We start from the raw sequence: 22,204 nt of genomic DNA on the forward strand, positions 1-22,204 counted from the left end.
GGTCCGTTGATGATTATACTTTATAGTCACATTACCCATGGTGGGGATTTATGACAATAATATATGAAACGTTCCTCTCTTTGTCTTAAATATTTTTTCTTGAAAACACACATAAGAATTGTTTAAACTTTTTACCCTGATCCGGGATTTAGAAGGTTTAAAGTTTTCAACAAATAATCTATAATGGAGGATTTGTATTGTGGTTATTCAACCAAGCATTCTCCTAACTTCTGCTTCTATTCGAACTCCAACCTATGATCCCTTTCTTTGGACTCCCCCATAGAACAATATTAAAAAACTAGCCTTATGCCCATCACCCGTTCTCAACTCCAGCCCACATTAGGCCCCATAACTTTTACGTTATGTTGTTAACCCCAGTTTTTGTTTTCCAAGTTCAATCTACCTGTTTATTGTAAGACATCGCCTTGTCATATTTATTGTTTTGAATGTAAACCGACTTGATTAGTAATTCTGTTACTGGAAATTCGGTATATAAAAGTGCTAAATAAATAAATAAAATATTCATAGATTTTCAGGAATTCCTCCATAACAACTTGGTGCTCATTGTGAATTGTAGCAGTGAATAATGACATAGACTTAATTGGCATCTCAGAGACATGGTGGAAAGAGGATAACCAATGGGACAGTGCTATACCGGGGTACAAATTATATCGCAATGACAGAGTATGGCACTTTATGTCCGGGATGGCATAGAGTCCAACAGGATAAACATCCTGCATGAGACTAAATACAAAATTGAATGTTTATGGGTAGAAATCCCTTGTGTGTCGGGGAAGACTATAGTGATAGGAGTATACTACTGTCCAACTGCTCAAGATGGTGAGACGGACAGTGAAATGCTAAGAGAAATTAGGGAAGCTAACCAAATTGGTAGTGTGGTAATAATGGGAGACTTCAATTACTATCCACAACGAAAGTGCAGAGCTTCTATATTGAGTCCCAATCAATCTGATTCAATGCAAATTTGAGAATCAAATTCTTTTATTGTTTAGTCCGGCAACTCCACTGACTTACAGTACAGACAACTTATAAGCGTCCCCTGACACGGTCCCGTGCTTCGCCTAGGGCTGCATCGGGAGGGAACATGCGTTTCACAAGGTAAGCTGTAAAAAACATAAAAGGATCAGGACAAAACAATGGACTTAATGCCGATACAACTTACAGCATATCAAATATACATAGGTTCAGCCTACCTGAGTGCAGAATATCTTTACACTTGACAGGGAGTGCATAAAACCTGGGAGCAAACAGGTATTTGAACCCTACAGAGTTGACGCAAATTCAGGTGAACCGGTCATGTGGTTCCGGGGGGCCAATCAAAAGAGCCCCATCCCTGAAGCGCAACTAGCAGTCAGATCAACGGGTGTCACTCAAAACCCCAATGATTACGTGAAGAAATACCATTCTAGATCATGATTTAAGCCTTTAGGAACCACTGTGTCTAATAAGAAGATCCACCTTTGTTCTCTCCGACCGAGTTGTTCAGCGTAATTCCTGCCCCGGGAGGAACAGGGAACCACTTCAATTACACAGAAGAACAGATCAGAAATGGTGTGTGAATGCTGGGCCCAATGCTCGACCAAAGGTTCATTTTCTCGGGCATTCCGAATGTTAGAGCAATGCTCGATCATCCGCGTTTTTACCATTCTTGATGTTTTTCCAACGAACAGCAGAGGGCATGGACACTTAATAATATATACAACTCCCTGTGTGGTACAATCGGAGGCAGATCTTAGAGAAAAAATTCTTTGTGTGACCGGGTGTATAAATGACGAGAGGGATGCCGTATGACTACACATAGAGCAGTTACCACAGGGTTTATGTATAGCTGAGGATATAGGGACGACACTAGTTGAGTTAAAGTCCGCATGAATAAGCCTATCGCGCAAATTTCTCCCTCTTCGATACGTGAAACCTAAAGGTCCCTGAAACAGACGGTGTAAAGAGAGGGATTGCCAATGCTTCTGAACAATATTTGTAACTTGACGACTTAGAACAGAGAAGGGTAAAATACAGTTATTTACAGTATCAGATGCACGAGACTGCTGGAGAAAAAGCAGGTCACGGTTTACAAATAGTGCACGCTTCAAGGCATTTCTCACCACCCGTCTGGGGTAACTTCTGGATTAAAACCGTACGGACATGAGGTTAGCCTACTCCAAAAATTCAACACGAGTCGAACAGAGTCTACGGAGCCTTAAGAATTGGTCCGTAGGAATATTATTCCTTAGGGCCCCTGGGTGACAGCTATGAAATGATAACAGAGTATTTCTGTCAGTTTCTTTTCGGTATATGGTGGTCACAAATTGGCCATCATGTACCGAAATTAGAATATCCAAAAAGGCTATCTGTGAAGGATGTATACAAAAGTTGAACTGAAGATTCTGATCACGGGAGTTAAGCCAGTCTAGAAACATCAAAAACTGTACCCTGCCAAATAAGAAGTACATCGTCCCCTGCCAAATAAGAAGTACATCGTCGTCAAGATGGCGTCCGGGAGAGTTGCTGTGGTGTGAGGTCCTGAAGCGTTGCTTTTCTTGGTAACTTTGTTTTCCCGTGGAGGCCTCCGTGTGATGCTGCACACGAAGCGGAAAGGTCGGGTGAGAGAGGGAGCCCCGACCCCCTCGAGACCCGCGCTTGTGCAGACAACGCTGACCGGGTTTCACCCAGCACCAGAGCAAAAAGCCCCGGAGAGTCCCGCTGGGCAGCAAGGCGGAGAGCAAACGACTCTGCCCCTGGGAGATGTTACGCTACGTCCTGGGGCTCCAACTACCCCCACCCCACCCGGAGACGCCGACAGCGTTGAGTACCCAGGTTCCAGACGAGGACGGATGGCGTTCTCAGAAGGGAGCCCAATCGGAGAGGGAGCAACGGGAGGAACGGCAGTATTAGAAGAACATGAGGTGTTTTTTACCTCATCTCCCCGAGTGGAAGAAAATGGGGGTGTAAAATGTGCCGAGGCCGGCGAAAGAGAAGCTGGATTGGCTGTGGAAATGGCTAAGGTCTCGAGGAACCAAGAAATTCAAGGTATTTCTGAATCCCAAGTTATGAAACTAATACCTATTATGCCGTTGGAGAAACCTAAGATTGTAACAAATGAATCTATTTGGCAAGCTATAATGACTATGCAAAAATCCATGTTAAATCTATCCTCTAATATAAAAGATCTACAAACATCTCTGCAAAATTTGACCCCAGAAATAAATCAACATTCTACTAATATTTATTTATTTATTTATTTATTAACTTTTATTTACCGACATTCGTGAAGCACATCATGCCGGTTTACAATGATAAAATAGAGGAAGAAATAAGCCAGATCAAGAAGGTGCAAGTTTTAATAATCAAAGGAGAGAATTTGCTTGAAAAGAAAGTGGAAAATATCGAGAACTCTTTGAGATATAACAACCTCCGTATAATAAATTTTCCCAAATGTAAAATGACTTCTCCTAAGGAGCAATTGAAAAATTATTTTCAAGAGGTACTATCAATAATACCAGAAAAATTACCTTTAATTCATAAAGCTTATTTCTTACTGAAAAAAGGAGAAACTTTCCCACAAGGAAATATACCAACAGAAGGAGTTTCATTGAACGTGACGGAGTTAATAGAAACGTCGTATAGTTCTCAAGTAGAGATGCGTGGGACGCTATTGGTAAAATTTAAAAATTTAGAAGATAGAGATAATGTGTTAAAGATATTTTTGACAAAAAGATCAATGCTGTATTTAGGTCAAAAAGTCTGGGTTTTTACCCTGATGTCTCACCAGAGACACAGGTGAGGCGAAAGAAATTTTTATCTCTTGCTAATCAAGCAAGAACCTTTGGGCTTCAAGTTAATGTCAGGTTTCCTTGTAAATGTGTGTTAAAAGATGTAACTGGAAAATTTATATTCTACGAACCTGAACAACTAGCTAAATACCTTGAAAATCGAAGGAACCAAGGGACTGAGCCTGAAGTACCATCTAATTAATAGTTGTAATATTGCAAGAAAACTCTGTACTCTCTCTCTTTATAAGTTTAGATTTTTGTATTTTCTTTATTGTAAAATTTTTGCTCTGGCACCCCTTCCTACTAGTTTGGTAATAAGGAGGATAGTACTTATGGGTATGGACTTCTAAGATTAGAGAATGTCTTTTCTTTTGGATAAATAATTGTTTTTGGTAACTCTCACTCCGGTATTTATGTAAAATTGTTTGATTGTATCAAATTTTGAAAAGTGCAAAATTAAAAATTAAAAAAAAAAAAAAAAAAGAAGTACATCGTCGATAAACCACAACCATAAAGGAATGAAATGAAACCATTCAGACAGGTAAACAATAGATTCTTCAAATCTCGCCACAAATAAACATGCTAAACTGGGGGCCATAGTGGCCCCCATGGCGGTGCCCTTGATCTGATGGTAAAATGTATCTTTAAAACGGAAAAAGTTTTTTGTTAGGGCCAATTCTGCTAGTGTCACTAAGAAAGATGTAGGAACCTGTTGTGAGTTCAAAACATCCTCTACAATCTTTAATGCCTCCAACTGAGGGATGTTCGTATAAAGTGAGACAATATCCAGTGTGACAAAAAAGGAGGACCCCGCTGGAATGGATGTGGATTCCGAAATTGAAATGAGGTGGGATGAATCACAAATGTAAGACCGTATATTGGGAACAAATGGTTTTAAAAATAGATCAACAAATTGGGAAAGGTGCTCCAAAAGTGACCCGATCCCCGCCACAATAGGACGACCCGGTGGATTCTCCAGAGTCTTGTGGACTTTAGGAAGAGTGTAAAACACAGGTGTTATCGGGGATTCTGCCAACAGAAACTTAGCCTCCCGGGGCGTAACTATTCTAGCCTCTAGCGCCTGTTGAACCACCATTTTAATCTGCTGCAGGAGATCCGGGGTGGGGTCGCAGGGTAGAGGGAGATAAAAGGAAGGGTCATTTAACTGGCGATACACCCCAGCCTCATATTGGTCTTTGTCCTGGACGACTATCCCGCCCCCTTTATCGGCGGGTTTAATTACAATAGACTGATCCCTCTCAAGATTAGTGACAGCTAAATGTTCATCTTTAGATAAGTTAAAACGTGTGTAATGATGGCTGGACACCAAACTCTGCACATCCTGATTCACCAGTGTTTCAAAGGCTAAGATTAGCGGGTCTATGGGTCCGGGTGGAGTCCATCTGGATTTTACATATACAAGCGATTCATCCCGGCTCGCAGGAGAATCAGCGAAAAACAACTTTAACTTAAGGGATCTAAAGAAGTGATACAGATGCACTTTTAAGTCGAAAACATTACATTTAGCGGTCGGGATGAAAAATAAACCCTTCCCCAGAACCCCAAGTTCAGTGCTAGATAAAGTTTGAGAAGACAGGTTAAATATTGCTGCTGGTTCTATTGCCAGGGATCTGCCAACTGCCTAGTCGCTCTGGTCACACGCTGAGTGGTTTGTACATCGCCTCGGGCTCGAAAACGTGTGTTGCGATCTTCCCGAAACGTTTGTCCCGGATCTGGAGGCTTCTGGCCTGAGTCCAAAAATAAGAGGCAATTGAAGCATAACGTGTAGAAGCAGATGATCCTGTAGGATGTACCGGTCCAGGTGGAGCATCTCCCCGATTGGGTTTCAACTGAGTAGAAGGAACCTCTTCGCCAGATGAATCGCCCGAGGAATTGTGGGCGAATGTAACCTTCCTCGGAGTTTGTTGACGATGTTTGGCCATCCATTGATAAACACTTCAGCAGGAGACGTGGTCTTAATAATATCCAACTGGTTTGAAAGATCGTCCTGCAGGGAAGTTTGCAATTGTTTAGTGGTTTCAATAATAAGTACCATTAGATCGAAGGAACATTTATTAAGAATCTGATTCCAAATATGGGTAGTACATGCATGGCACCATTTTGAATACTGGCAGCCGACGGCCCGATTGGAGGAGATCGCTCCAGGACCCCCGCTGGGCTCCTGGACTCCTGACCCCCGCAAGACTTGCCAAAAGTCCCTGGTGGTCCTGGAGCGATCTCCTGCACTCGGGTCGTCGGCTGCCAGTATTCAAAATGGCGCCAATAGCCTTTGCCCTTACTATGTCACAGGGGCTACCAATGCCATTGGTTGGCCCCTGTCACATGGTAGGAGCACAAGATGGCGCCGTCCGTCCATTGCTCCTACCATGTGACAGCGGCCAACCAATGACACTGGTAGCCCCTGTGACATCGTAAGGGCAAAGGGCCATCGGCGCCATTTTGATTCGTAGCAGGCTCGACAGCCCGACGGCCTGGAGGGAGAGATCGCTAGCAGGACCCCGCTGGACCACCAGGGCTTTTAGTAAGTCTTGGGGAGGGATTGGGATGGTGGGAGGGTTGTAATACAATAAATGTGAAGGGTTAGAGTGGTTTTTTTGCCGATTCAGATTTTTTTAAAATTTGTTTTTCGGGTTCGGGTTCCAGATTCGTTTTTGCCGAAAAACGATCCATGGGAAAACGAGCTTTCCCACGAAGTGCCTGAACTGAAACCCGACCCGAGCTAGAAAAACGAAACCCTTCAAGGCTCAAACCACCAGCTTATATTACAGAGCAAAACACACAGACCATTTTGTTATGTAGGGGGGTAATTCTCAAAAGTATTTACGCACATACACTCTGGTTTTATGGATGTAAATGGCTTTTTGAAAATTGCCCAGAGGTTTGTGCATGGAAGAGTATGCACATTGGCCATTTTGAGTGTACTTTTCCACGTACTACAAAGAGGCATTCCAGGGACTGAGTTGGGGCATGAACAGACCTTACGTACATACTTTACATTTTTTCAAAAATAGTCGCATATGTCGGCACTGGTCATGCACCCAACTGCAAATTTTCAAAGCAGATTGATGCGCATAAATGAACTTTGAAACTTCTGGCTAAAATCTGCTAGTAAAAAGTATCTGCAGACTTTAGACTGTGCCGGCTGTATGAAAAATTACTCTTCTCATTAACATATTATGCAAACTTGGTGGAAGTGGAAGCAGTGGTTTTTTTTTCTTGATCAGCTTGTCTTAAATTTGCTCTTCTTCATGCAAAAGTGTGTTGTATTTGCTGTCAAGACAGACCCAAGTAATTGTATTGTTTGTAAAATATGTATATGCAATAGTTTTTACTGTATATTATTTATTTTAATATGTGCAATTTTATGTATGTTTTATTGTAAACTACCAAGAGTCAATCACTTCACTGAGTGCGGTATACATTTTTTAAAATAAATATCAGCCATGCCCTGTTTAATAGCTGTAGGTATCTCCAAATACAGAAACTAGGTTGCAACAATACAAGATATTTATTGCAGTGGCGTAAATTAGAATTCCAGGCTCCCAAAGCAGGGGGAGACTCCCGTGGAAGATCCTGGGAGTTTGGGGGGAGGGGGAGGGGGAGGGGGAGGAGAGGGAGGTTCCCCTGTGAAGATTTAACAGTGGCTAGACAGCATCAGAAAGTGAGTAGCTGTTTTGGGGTACAGCTGTGAGTGGGCCATCTTGACTGCTTGGGTGGAATTTACAACAATGCCTTATCCCTGTCCTGTTTCATAATTGTTCCATTTCTTACAAAGAGCTAGAAACAATCCATGTGTACCATTCCTGATTATAGCTCTTATAAACCTTTGCACTCAACAACAGGAACTGTATCTGACCAGGACCATCATTAAAAATTTACCCTAATGGTATCACTGGCATTCAGACACGGCATCTGTGAGTGCAAAATTCTCCTCTGTTACGTAGCTGCATTGCTTCAAAATGTTCAATTAGCATTAAGGAGCATTATTAGTGGCTGTGTACCCTCCCGGGGCTTGTGTGTGGCGGGGGGGGGCGAGGAGCAAAGAGATCTACTACAGTCTTTTAGAGCCTGCATAAATTATAAAATACACGCATATGTGTTCCCAAACATATGCAAGTATTTTCCTGCAATGCATTGAAAGCACATACTTTTCATACCTATTTTAAAACTCTGCTTTTATGTAGGGAAATCAGTAAATTTTAAAACACATGAGCATAATTGAAATCACCAGTTTGCCAAAACCTGTACCAGTTCACCCAGTCCTTCTCCAGATCATCGAGACTCTCCTAATTCTTCACTCTCATCTCCCCCCAGTTCACTCACACCTCCCACCCAACCAGTGGTAAATAATAGGCAAGTATGATATCAATTGTGTAAGATAATTAGCAGGCGCAATATTATGCGAATAAATCGCCCGATGTACGTGTGTAAGTCTTATAAAATAGTAACTTATGCAAGAACCTCTTGGCCGCACCCCAGAATGTCCCTAAACTACCCTTTTTTTTTGCATGTGCATATGGGTACACAAAACCAAAAATACGCACCGAGATGGTAACGTTCAACTCAGTGTGCGGGCACGAATTGGCACGTGTATGCTGGCACAAGCCCAGATATGTGACCATTTTATAACTTGCACGGAGATGTGCACCCATCTTATAAAATAGACTGGCTCCGCATACATGTGCATACAATTTTAAGTGTGTGGGTACCCAGGCACATAAATTGGGTTTCTTTCATGTAAGTCAGGGTATTTTAAAACTGGCGCACATCCATGCCACGACCAGATTCACCAGTCCGTCCGTCAGTTTGCCCAGTGTTGAGCTAGGTCCTCCAAACCCCTCCTGGTTTAATAGCCTGCAGCCTCCCAGTTACCCCAGACCCTTTAAACCTCTCCGAAATGGCTGTCTTTTTTTGTGTTTTACAGTTACACCTCCTCCATAGCAGAAGTAAAGATTTTGCAGCAGAGGGTCTGGGTTTGCGCCAGGGCCTGTAAGTATTTATGCGCACATCTCTTGGCCACACCCCAAAATGCCCATGTTCTGATCGTGTCCCTGTTTGAAATCGAGTGAGATGTGCGCATGTCGGGAGGTACGCGTGCATCTGGGTGGCTTTTAAAATTCGGTTAGCATGTGCAAGCCCAACTTGTGTCTGCATCCCCAGCAGATGCATAAGCTAGGCTTTTAAAATCTACTTTGTACTTTTAGATGTTTATAAAAAACTACTTATGGACGCAAATGCACATTTTATGCACTTAAATGTTTTGAAAATTCACTCTTAACTATTTGAATCATTTCAGAAATAGCCATTTGGCGCAACCTAGTCTTGGTGCGCCATCTGCTGGCCATGTAATTCCATGTACACCACAGGTTTACTTTTATGTCTTACTAATAATTCAACTTGATACCTGGAAAGCAGCCCACACTATGCACTTATTTTCCTCACACCAGAAATAATTATGTAGGAAAACTACTCTGTTCAGCTTGGAATGGAAAACACAGTAGTCTAATTTTCCCATTAACATAACAGTAACAGGAAAATAAAATTTTATAAGGGTAATTTTCAGTGTATAAAAGGCCTTTTAAAAAATAGCATGGAGGGGCTGCGTATAAAAGTCCGCATAGAAGTGATTTTTAAGTGTATTTTTATGCATACTACTAAGAGGCATGCTGGGAAAGAGTTTGGGTAAGGAAATGATTTAAACACATACTTTGATTTTTGAAAGCATGCACAAAATTACACCTGTTCTGAAACAGGTGCAATGTGTGTGTGTGGACACTGGTTCCATGCACAGTGGCAAATTTTAGAAGCAGATTTATGGACATGGGGCTGATGTAATAAGCCACACTGAGCCTACTGCAGGTTTTTACTCTGCTTTTAGCATGGGTTTTTAAGCACTAACCTTACTCATTTAAGTAATATGGGTTTTAGCCCCTAAGAAATCTGCGGTAAGCTTTGCATAAGTGTACACAAAGCTATCACAGGGCAATGCAGAGAATAGTGTTAGCAAGGAGAAATTTTAGTGAGTGCTTTTTTTAAACTTTTATTTAGAGTTTTCAAAATTAACAGTAAGCAAAAACAAATGCTCATCAGAAATGTTGTGTGTCCCATCCGCAGTAGGCCCATGTCTGGCCCTGGCTCTAAAGATCCAGGAACAGCAGTGGTTCCTAGAGGCGTTGGCCTCCTCTGTCGAACATCTTTATGCTCAACAAGATACCCTCACTGGCAGGGCCGGAGGAACCACTAGGCGAGCTAGGCCTGTGCCTAGGGCGTCGAGACTTAGGGGGCACCGCGGCAGGCAGCACAATTTTGAAAGGGCAAAAAGTGCCTTTTCAAAATTCTGCCAGCCCCCAACTCGCCTAAGTGGAGACCAAGCGCCGAGACTTAGGGGGCGCCGCGGCAGGTAGCCAGCTCCCGACTCGCCCCTGTCACAACGTAGGGACTGAAGGCCACCAGCGCCATTTTGCTTAGTGGCAGCCAAGGCTCTGGGAACGGCAGATCGCTCCTGGGACCTCCGCTGGACCACTAGGGGGGCGTCGGGAGGGTAGCACTGGCGGGGAGGCAGGGCAAGTCGAGAGCTGGCTGCCTGCCGCGGCGCCCCCTAAGTCTCGGCGCCGATCTTCTTTCTGTGAGTGTGTGTGTATGTGAGAAAGGAATCTGCCAGTTAAAAAAAATGAAATATGATAATACATATACCTGAACTTTTGAAAAGTTGGATGAAAGATTAAATTACTGAATTTTAAGTATCCCTCTTCTGGAAAATAAAATTCAACTTAAAATGGGTAGAGACAAATACTAAAGCAAAAAAAATTAAAGTATTTAAAATGTTCATCTCAGCAAAATCACAAATTTAAGATACTGATGCCAAGTGGGTTTTTTGTTTTTTTTTTAAGCATAATTTAAGCATGAAGACTAGAATAGAATCTGAAACGATTTTGCTTTTTTTTTTTAAAACCTTTAGAAAATGTATATTGTTAAATGACTAAGACTGGAATCTTCCCATTTAAAAAGGAAGCGGACTAAGGATGTCTTTCTGTTCCATATCTCCCACATGAATAATCATACGACTGATAGTTTGAAAACAGACACTTGCTTTATTGCCCGAAAGCGTAAAACAAGAGAAGCTGTACAGTGTGGGTGGTGGGAGGACAGAACCTGAAGGAAGGGTGTCATCTCGCCTTCTGATAGGAATGTGGTTTTCTTATTTAACCGTTGGGAGCATCACTTTCACTTTTAGTAAAAGTGAAAAATGTTGCAAGTCTGAAAGCAAGGTTCTTCTGTGAGAGTGTAATGTGTATGTGAGACAGGGAGGGTGCTTCATGTATGTGAGACAGGGAGGGTGCTTCTGTATGTGTGTGGTATATATGAGAGTCAGGGAGGGTGCTTGTGTGCGTCAATGTGTGTGTGTGTGTGAGTGAGAGAGAGAGAGAGAGACTGGTTGGGGAGATGATTGGTGTGTGAGAGACAGAAACTGGTCCTGAGGGTGTGACTGGCGTGTGTGTGTGTGAGAGAGAAGAGACTGGTTGTGGTCCCTACGGAAGAGGACTGTGAGGACAGCTTCAGCAGCTACTGCTGCTTCTGGTATGGCCTGCAAGGGAAAGGAGTAGAACTGCTGGAGAGGGTAAGTAAAGGTGGCTTTTTAAGTTAATTTTTTCTTGATTGACTACCATTTTAATTATTGGGTAGTATGTGATGTGTCTGCTGTTTGAAATATTTTATTGGTGATTGGTAAAGCTTTCAAAATTTGCATGAGTTTTTAATTATTGGATATTCTATTCAGCTGTTTTGAAATTATTTTATTTGGAAGATTTTATAATTATAATTAATGATTTATATATCTTTATTTTATTGATTTGTTTCACGAAGAATGGTGACATTTTTGTTTTTCCATTGTCTGGCGTGATGCGTTTTACAGTTCAGTTTTTGTCTGCACATTTCTTTTTTTTTTTTTTTGTAATTTATATTTTATTGGTGGTTCAATAACATATCAACAAGTTCAGAGTCATAGAACAACATAGTCAACGAATATCAACATTAAACATCAATAAACTTGTTTCACAGTCCACAAGTCCGTTTCTTCCTTCATCGAAACCCCTTGAGTCCCACCCCCAGTATCAACCCACCCTTACCCCCCTCCCCATCCCCTGCAATAGAAAATCCCTACAATGTGTGGTCATGAGCATTGGTGGTAAAACACTCCTTAATAGCGAGTTGGAATGCAATCAGGGTCCAGAGTAAAAGACATCGTGGAGCCTAGGATAAGGCTTATATCTCCAGTAAGGGTGGGATACGGCCGAGGTGTCCCTTCCCCCATGAGTCATAAATCAAGCATCCCAACCCAGAATGGATTCACCATTCCCCAAACTATATGGAATTAAACTAAACTGTCATCCTGAAACCATCACAAGTTTAGCCACCTCGCCAGGGGTCTCCACACTAGCATTTGTTGGAGATTTCTGTGTCGAGCAGTAATAATCCCTGTGTGCATGTGCCAGAGCTTTCGAAGCCTGTTTTTCACTTCAAGCTCTGAGGGTAAATTGACAGATCTCCACTTCAGGGCTAACTCGCCCCTGGCTGCCATGATGACCAAATGAGCTACCTTCCATTGGGCCTGGGAGATATCAACTGGTAAATTCAAAAGAACATTTTCTGGACCCAGTGTAAACTGCAACCCCAGAATTTGACTCAGGAAATGAGTGATAAGCTCCCAGTAGGCCACGACTTTGGGGCACGTCCACCACATATGGTAAAAGGTGCCTAGTTGCCCGCAGGCCCTCCAGCACCCTGAACTATTGGTAACAGCAAATTTATGTAATCGGTCTGGAGAATAATACCAGCGAAGAAGCAATTTATAACAATTTTCAGCTAGAGAAGCATATTGCGATCCTTTTTTAGTCGCTACATGGATCTCATCCCAGTCTTCTAGCGACAGTGAACGCCCAAGGTCAAGTTCCCAGGCCCTCATGTAGGGCAATTTAGTATCAGGATCCCTGTTTAGGAAGGAGTAGATTCGTGATATAACTTTTGTCAGGGAGTCAACACATTCACTCCAACATTCTAGCTGTGACTTTCCCTTCTCCAATTCAAAACCAATTCTCTCTACTTGAATGAAATGACGCACTTGGAGATAGGTAAAAACATCAGAGCTGGGTAATGAATATTGCTCCTTTAACTGTGTGAAAGGGACCATTTTACCTTGTTGCCATAGATGTCCTAGATCTCTTATACCCCGCTCAGCCCAGGTAGGTAAAGCAGACTGTTGATCTTTATGATGTAAGAGGGCGTTTGCGAGTAGGCCTGAGCTAGAAAAATATTTTCTGTCTCCCACTAGAAAAATCCTCCAAGCTTTCCAACTGTCAAGTGTGGTTCTAACCGAAAGTGGCATGTGTGTCACAGGAAACCATGTCTGCCGAACCAGATCCTTAAGAGGCATCCCCGCCACCAGCGATTGTTCAATGAGACACCATTGCTTTTGTCCCCTCGTACGGTGCCAGTCCAAAATCGCTCGCAATTGGGCCGCAGCAAAATACCACCTTAAACTTGGAACCCCCAGGCCCCCCCGCATCCTGGGACGATACATAATGAACTGTGACACCCTAGGAGGCCGGCGGCGCCAAATGAAAGAGAAAATCCTCTGCTGCCACTTTTTCAGGAGCCGGGTAGATAAATGGATTGGCAGAGCTTGAAAGAGATATCCCAAACGGGGCAAAATATTCATTTTAACGGAGGCGATACGCCCAAACCAGGATAGATATAGGTTAGACCAACGATCCAAATCATGGAATATTTTAGATATGAGTGGGGGATAATTTAGCTGATATAATTCATTAGGATCCCTGCTAAGATAAACTCCTAAATACTTAATCTTTTTTGTGGCCCATTTGAATGCAAACCCTTCCTTTAGAGCTGATAAATCCGCTTCCGGGATGGATATATTTAATATCTCAGATTTTTCTATATTTAGTTTAAAGCCGGACACTTTACTAAAGGACTGCATCTCAGACAAGGTTTCTCGTAAAGATTGGGACGGATTTGTAAGGGAGAACAGAACATCGTCTGCAAACATGGACATTTTGTATTCTGTAGCATCTATGAGAACTCCCTGTATCCTCGGGTTGGACCGTACACTGATAGCCAGAGGTTCCAGAAACAAGGCAAACAAGAGGGGTGACAGGGGGCATCCCTGTCTGGTCCCTCGTTTAATCGGAAAGGCTTCCGAATAGGTGCCATTAACCTTCACCCGAGCTTGGGGATCGGTATAGAGTTGTTGCAAGCAATTTAAAAAGAATGGTCCAAAATTAAGCTTCCGAAGTGTACAAAACAGAAATGGCCAGTGGACCATATCGAAAGCCTTCTCCGCATCCACCGATAGTAAGGCCATGGGGATATCCCGCTCCCACGCCCACCAAGTCAGGTCAACTATTTTCCGAATGTTGTCAGCGGCCATCCTGCCAGGTATAAAACCTGCTTGGTCGTTGTGTATTAAGCGAGCAATGATGGAGTTAAGACGTGTCGCCAAAATTTTAGCTAACAACTTAAGATCGATGTTAATAAGAGAGATTGGACGGTAAGATCCACATTGTAATAAGTCCCTGCCCGGCTTGCCTATAATGGTAATCCCAGCTGTATTAGTCCCTACTCCCATAGGGTTCCCTGCCCTTAAGTGGTTGAAATACTTCTGTAGTGGTGTGGCAATAACCGGACCCATCTTTTTATAAAAAACTGAGGAATAACCATCCAGCCCAGGGGCTTTGTTAAGCTTAAGGCCTTTAATTGCTAGATCAATTTCTGCCTGAGAGATCTCCCTATCCAAATAAGCACGATCCTCCTCGGTAAGCTGGGGCAAAACTAGGTTACCTAGGTAGGCCTGTATGTGCTCCTCCTCAATGGAGGCATCATGATCATATAGCTCCCCATAGAAATGCTGAAATCGCTGTCGGATATCCGGAGGAGAAGAGAGTAGATTCCCAGAGGGCCCGCTAATGGCTGTGATCTGGGATCGGGTCTGCAGCGTTTTCAAGTAACGGGCGAGCAATCTCCCTGTTCGGTTACCCCATTCAAATTTTTCTTGTGTCAGTAGGGACAATTTAACCTGCAATTCCTCATCGGCTATCCTCTGTAACTCATCCCTAGCTTTCTGCAGTTTATCAAATAAAGGTTTAGCTAAGGTTTTCCTATGCACTTCCGCCATCCGTGTTATATCAGCTAACAGCGATTGCTTTTTTTGATTTTGTTGTTTTTTGACATGAGATCCTCGAGAGATCAGATGGCCTCTCACTACTACCTTAAGACACTCCCATATAACTCCCGGATCTCCGTCGTTGGTAGCTAGATACCGCTCAATCTCTTCCTTCAAGGATTGGCAATATGCCGTGTCCCTCAGCAAAGAATCATTCAATTTCCAAGGAGAAAAGCCCTTACCCGTGTCTAAGTCCCCCAGCGTGAATCCAATCAGGGCATGGTCGGACCATGTTATGGGATCTATATAAACTTCTACCACCCTCTCCATCAATATTTTATCTATTAAGTAAAAGTCAATCCTGGAATAAGATTGATGGGGTATAGAAAAGAAAGTATATTGTTGAAGTTTTTGATTTTTCTGTCGCCAGACATCCGACAAGTCCCATTTGCGTATAAGGGACCTCAGTCGTTTCCTGGGTTTTCCTGAGCCCTTGTTGCCCCCCCCCCCCAAGTTGTCAACTTGTGGGGAGATCGTTAAGTTAAAATCCCCCACTATGATGACATGACCTTCCCCTTCCCTATCTAGTAGCCGGTCCAGCATTTCCAGGAAATCCTGTTGATTATGGTTGGGAGCATAAATATTCAACAGTGTAAACAGTTCCCCCTTATACTCAAATTTGATCAATAGATAGCGGCCATTCTCATCCTCCACATGTGACTTTATAATGTAATCATATCCCTGTTTAAACAAGGTGCATACACCAGCATATTTATGATTTTTAGATGCAGGCGAGAAAAAGCTATAAGCAAACATTGGCCACTCCATGAGATGTTCGTAGCGGCGTCTTAAGTGCGTTTCCTGCAAGCAGATAATTCCCGCCTTAGCGTTAATAACATCCTGTCTAAGTAACTGACGTTTCCGTGGGATATTTAAGCCTTTAACGTTTAAAGACATAAATTTAAGTGCCATATTACATGAAAGACAAATAAAGAGAAATTATAGCGAGTACCCAACAACCCTTGACCACAGCCCACTTACCATCCCCCTCCAGGTCCAGACCCCTCAATCCACCGTAACCCTGAGTATCCAATCCTCTATCAACCCACCAGAACCCAAAAACCCCCCATATGACCACGTCAGAGTGCATCTCCCTCCCCTCCCAGTCCCCTGAAACTCCCCTTCCCTCCCCCGTTATCCCTCTTGTAATCGCCACCAACACGTGGCGTTCCTGCTGGAGCAGGTATGAGAATCTGTGAGTCAGCGGGTGGAACCAAAAACGCTCCCCCCCCCCCCCCCCCACCAATCTGAAAGCAACATGCTGCCATTTCCTGAACTGCACTTATAACACTCTTAGCTTTTAAATAACATTTGAAAGCTATCGCCGCCCCAACTGCAGCCCTGCCGGTCACCCATCAAACAAATTAGATAACAAAACAGTTGAGATCCGCTGAAGTCAATAAAAGGCTCACAACACATAGAAGAAACGTCCCTTCACCCTGGACCCTCTTGGCTTCCTGGTCCGGGCGTCTCATCGTTTCTTCTCAGTCGTCTTCCGCCCCTCTCTACTCGTTGCCACGTGGATGGCTCCTGGCGGTTTTTACTCTCCGGCAACGTTGTATGCCGGACTACAATGCCTGCCGATTTCAAGATGGCTGCCGCCTCATCCGGGGTATTTGCTCGCGAAGTCGCTCCCTGAACAGTAATAGCGAGGCCCGTGGGGTATAGCCAGCGGTATCGAATTTTATTTTTCCGCAACGAGAAGGTAACATTCTGGTATGTTTATCGTCGTTTAAGGGTTCCCGGGGCTAGGTCAGCAAAAACGGACACAGTCTGACCCTCCCACAGCCATGACTGTTGCTTCCTCGCTACCGTCAGGACCTTCTCCTTTTCCGGGAATCGCAAATAACAAGCAATTATGTCCCTGGGAAGATTTCCTCTCCTCGGACCAAGGGTACGGTGGGCTCTCTCCAATTCAAACGAGCAGGAGGCAGACTCCTCCACGTTCTCGCCCTCCTGAGACAGAAAGAAGCGGCTCAGGGATTTCACCACCACGTGGCAATCGCCATACACTTCCGTTTCGGGTACACCCCAAAAGCGCAGGTTACTTCTACGACTGCGATTTTCTAAATCCTCAAGTTTTAAAAGAAGATCTTCTCCATCTTTAGCTAGAGATGCACATTGAGATTGAACTTGCCCCATTTTATGCTCTTGCGATTCCAGCCGGATATCGCATTCATCCACTCTGTGCCCGATATCTCTGATTTCTTCTTTTAGCTCCTCCATCCTCTCCAGTAATTCTTTTCTATTGTCCTTCATGTCTTTTCTGATATCACTAAACCATTGTCTAAATTCAGTTCGTGTAGGCGCGCTGGAGAGCTGGGAGTTCTGATCGCCGTTCTGGGATTCAGCTTCGGCTTCTGATGCCTCCGCCATGTCGTCCTCTGGTACTCTCTCAGGGCCTTCCCCACTTTCTCCTGCTTTAGAATACGCAAACCTGCGGAGATCCGTCCCCTTTTTCTTTTGTAGCATTCCTTAGGCTGTTGGGGTGCGCCTCAAGAATCTTTCTGCTTCTATCGTCAGGATGGATGGCGATTATAGCTATGTGGGGCTCATGGTGTGGAGGAGCTCACGTCTCAGGCTGCCATCTCTCCCGCTGACGTCACAGCTCTCTTGTCTGCACATTTCTATTTATGTTTTATGTGATTTTATTCTGTATTTGGTGAGGGTTTGTGTTCTGCATGCAAAGACTGAGATGAAGCATTCTTTTAGCATGTGGTTTCTCTGTAGGGATCTGTAGTAGCTTGGCTGTTCTGTTTTCCTGATAGGAGGTGTATTGATATTTTAGATTCTGGTGTAAAAGTTTTGGTATTCTTTTTCATAGGTAGGGTTGTTATTCTTTGAGTGTTGGCAGATAGTACTGTGTTGATACGGGAGGACCATGCCAAAATATATCATAATAGGTATGATGCCATATGAATTCCAAGATGCAAAGTTTTCTTGTTGGTATCACAACAGTGCATGAAATTATCACAACAACTTATATATTAATTTTACCTCAGAATGTCATTTTTCATGTAAAATATGTTATAAATGCATAATTTAAAATTGTGTATGGGGAGGGGGCGCCAGACTGTGCAAGGTTTGCCTAGGGTGCCTAATACCCTTGCACCGGCCCTGCTCACTGGTACTGCAACACCAACATCCACACCAGCCAGCCCACAGCCTGTACCTTAGCCCACAGCCTGTACCTCTAGGGCTCTATTGGCCCTACCCGCTCCACCCCGCTTCAACGGGTATTCTTGACTCTGTAGAGTGTTTATCAACCTGTGCTATATGCAGTTCGCTCTGCAGCCTTCCATCTTCCAGGATGAAATCATGAAGGTTACCTTCATTCTCTCTCGTTTGGAAGGCAAGGCACTGGCATGGGCTTCTCCCTTATGGGAGCGTTCAGACTCTCTTCGCCAAGAGTTATCACATTTTGTGACTGTCTTCCATCGAACCTGCGACGACCTAGGGAGGCAGGCTATAGCCAGTACCAGTCTTCTACGTCTACGGTAAGATCAATGAACTCTGAACGATTATACTATCGAATTCCGGATTCTTGCCACAGATTTGGCTTGGATGGTCTCTCATCCCAACTAAAAGATGAACTCACAGCCCACGAGCTTCCTTCCTCCCTTGAGGATCTGATTAACTTGGCAGGCCGTATTGACCACTGCCTCCAGGAGTGTCACTATGCAGTTTGGACGCCCCGACATCTTGCTGTGGAGCATTTCCGTTCTCCACCTGCAGCAGGGTCCGCGACCAGTGGAGTCCCGCCATCTGCAAAGACAGAAGAACCCATGCAGCTGGGCCAAGGGTGCCTTACTCCGGAAGAATGCCTTAGACAGAGGCTTTTGGGTCTGTGCCTGAACTGCGGAGCTTCCAGCAACTGCCTCCTGTCTTGTCCTGTCCATCCGGGAAACTCCTAAGCCTAAGTTCAATTGGGGTCCTGAACTTGGGTGCTACTACTCCGGCCCCTCAATTGTCTCTGCCAGTCACCCTGACTTGGGTCTCTTACTCATTCCCAACCCTGGCTCTAATCGACTCAGGAGCAAGTGGGAGTTTCATACTGAAGGACCTGGTACACCTCCTAGGCATCTCCACTCATACCATCGAGACACCATTACGCATTGCATCTATCCACTGCGAACCGCTACCCGGAAGGTTTTCCCAAGTGATGGCATCCGTCCGTCTTCTCACTGGAGCCCTACACGAAGAGGAGATTGAACTCTTTGTGCCGAAGAAGTCCATCCATCCAATAGTCTTGGGACTGCTGTGGCTCTAGTGCCACTCTCCCCAGTTTGATTGGGGAACCTTGCAACTCGTCGAGTGGAGTCCAGCTTGTCATCAAAAGTGCCTCAAGAAGGTGGCACCTTCTCCCGCAATCCCTCTTGCGGTGACTGCTTCTGGCCTTCCGCCTACATACGCGGATTTTGAAGAAGTTTTTTCTAAACAGAAGGCGGATATCCTTCCGCCTCTGCAGAAGTTTGACTGCCGTATTGACTTGTTGCCCGGCACTATGCCTCCTAGGGGTAGGACGTACCCACTATCCAGGCCTGAAACCCAAGCAATGACTGAAAACATTCAAAAGAACCTGGCTAAGGGTTTCAGCCACCCATCTATCTCACCTGCGGGCGCGGGCTTTTTCTTCGTCATGAAGAAGGATAGGTCTTTGAGACCGTGTATTGATTACCACAGCCTAAATGCTATAACCCGCAAGGACAGATACCCATTGCCGTTAATCTCGGAATTGTTTGACTGCCTCCAGGGCGCTACCATTTTCACCAAATTGGATCTGCGAGGCGCTTATAATCTGGTTCGCATACGCCCTGAGGATGTTTGGAAAATGGCATTTAACACCAGGGATGGACATTACGAATACCTTGTCATGCCTTTCGGACTTTGTAATGCCCCTGCAGTATTTCAATGAATGATTAATGAAATCCTTCGCGACCTCCTGTATATCAAGGTCATTGCATATTTAGATGACATTCTCATCTTCTCAAAGGACCTGACTACTCACAGAGCCGACGTCTGTACCGTACTCCAGCGCGTTTGTTCACCAAATTGGACAAATGTCTTTTTTAAAAAACCAGCTTGCCTTTCCTAGGCTACATCATCTCCCAGCAAGGTTTCACTATGGACCCCAACAAACTAAAAGGTATCCGCGACTGGCCCTGACCTGTGGGTCTTCGGGCGCTCCAAAGGTTCCTTGGATTCACCAATTATTATCGTCATTTCATAGCGAACTACTCCCTGTTGGCAGGGCCCTTCACGGCTATGACTTGGAAAGGCAGCAATACTAAGAATTGGTCTCCTGAAGCCCTAGCTGCCTTCCAAGAGCTTAAGAACGCCTTCCTTTCTGGCCCCTGCTTGCGCCATCCAGATCTGAACCACCCCTTCATTTAGAGTTGGACGCCTCGGCTATAGGGGCTGGGGTGGTTCTGAGTCAGTACTCAAACCGAGGAGTTCTCCACCCATGCTTGTTCTACTCCCGCAAGTTCTCCCATGCAGAACAAAATTACAGCATAGGGGATAAGGAACTATTAAGCTCACCCTCGAAGAGTGGCACCCCTGGTTGGAGGGCGCTCAGTTCAAGTTCACCATTTTTACAGGTCATAAGAACCTCGAGCACCTCAGACATGCCCAGTGTCTCGATGCTCGCCAGGCCCGCTGGGCATTATTCTTCTCTCGCTTCAATTTCGAGTTTTGCTACCGTCCGGCGGAGAAGAACCTCCAGGCAGACGCTCTCTCCCGTTCCTTCGACCCTGATGATAATCAAGATGAACTGTGTCACATCCTAGATCCTGCCTGTATCTGTCTGTCTGCCACCATCACGGTCTCAGCTGGAAAAACTGTAGTACCTCACCAGCTCCGAGAGAAAGTCTTGCATTGGGCGCATGACTCCAAGTTAGCCGGTCATCCGGGATGCGCCCAAACACTATGCTTATTCCAGTGCTACTACTGGTGGCCCACCATGGCTTCTGATACTCATGCTTATGTGGACGTGTCCAACATGTGCCCAGCAGAAGCCACCAGTAAGTCGACCTTGGGGCCTCCTTCAGCCATTACCTGGACCAGAAGAGCCATGGACTCAATTTCCACATACTTTATGGTGGACCTACCACCGACCAAGGGGAACATGGTCATCTGGATCATTGAAGACCGATTTTCCAAGATGACTCATTTTGTCCCCTTGCCTGCTTTGCCATCAGCCCTGGAGCTAGCAAGCTTCTTTTTCCAGCATGTCTTTTACCTTCATGGCCTGCCCTTGGATATTGCCTTGGACAGGGGTCCCCAGTTTGTCGCCTGCTATTGGCGCGCCTTGTGTAAGAAGTTCGGAATCACCATCAGTTTGACCACAACATATCATCCTCAGGCCAATGGCCAGGCCGAGCGGACAAACCTCTTATTTAAGAGTTTTCTGTGTGCCTATTCGAACGATCAACAGGATAACTGGGTGGAATTATTACCTTGGGCAGAATTTTCTCACAACTCCCACATTGCTGCAGCCATCGGAGTTTCTCCTTTTTCGATTGTGTACGACAGACAATCTCGGCTTCCATTATCGATCCCATTTTCGGTGCCTTTGCTGGCAGCTCAGGCCATGGCAGATGCCCTCCAAGCGCTATGGACCCAGACTAATCAACGTCTCCTCCAAGCTGCGGCACATACTAAGAAGTCTGCTGATGCCCACCGTCAACCGGCTCCAGAGTTTCAGCCAGGCCAAAAGGTTTGGCTACGCACTTGTTACATTCGACTTAAACTTCTGAGAGCAGAGGTTTGCACCAAGATTTATTGGTCCACTTTCAGTTACCTGACAAATTGGGCCAGTTATGTACCAACTCCGGTTACCACCGACCCTAGAAATACATAACTCCTTCCACGTGTCTCTACTCAAACCAGTGGTACTCTCATGGCCATCTCGTAAGGCTCCTGCTCCTTCCCAGGTTACCACTGAAACCGATACCATGTATCATGTGCAAGAAGTCCTTGACGTCAGGAGAAGAGGGCGCCGCTGGGAGTACCTTCTCTCGTGGGAAGGTTACGGCCCCGAGGAGAAATCCTGGGAGCCTGCAAGTAACATCTTGGACAAGGGTCTCCTCCTTCGATTCCATTGTGCCCATCCTGACAAACCCCGGCCTCTAAGAGGGGGGCATAAAGGGGGGGG

General features: G+C 44.8%; 1 protein-coding gene across 9 annotated transcripts in view; it reads left to right on the top strand.

Moving 5' to 3' along the window:
• The window catches only part of LOC115096830, a 219,963-nt gene that overhangs the window by 166,784 nt on the left and 30,975 nt on the right, over nucleotides 1-22,204 (top strand). The window contains exon 3 of one of the 9 annotated variants that reach the window (XM_029611997.1): nucleotides 8,737-8,801. The exons of the other annotated variants lie outside the window; for them this stretch is intronic. The gene's annotated coding sequence lies outside the window, so the exon portion shown is untranslated. The remainder of the gene's footprint in view (nucleotides 1-8,736; nucleotides 8,802-22,204) is intronic. 9 annotated transcript variants of the gene reach the window in all.

Source organism: Rhinatrema bivittatum, chromosome 8, assembly GCF_901001135.1.
Source record: "Rhinatrema bivittatum chromosome 8, aRhiBiv1.1, whole genome shotgun sequence".
In the NCBI taxonomy this organism is placed as follows: domain Eukaryota; kingdom Metazoa; phylum Chordata; class Amphibia; order Gymnophiona; family Rhinatrematidae; genus Rhinatrema; species Rhinatrema bivittatum.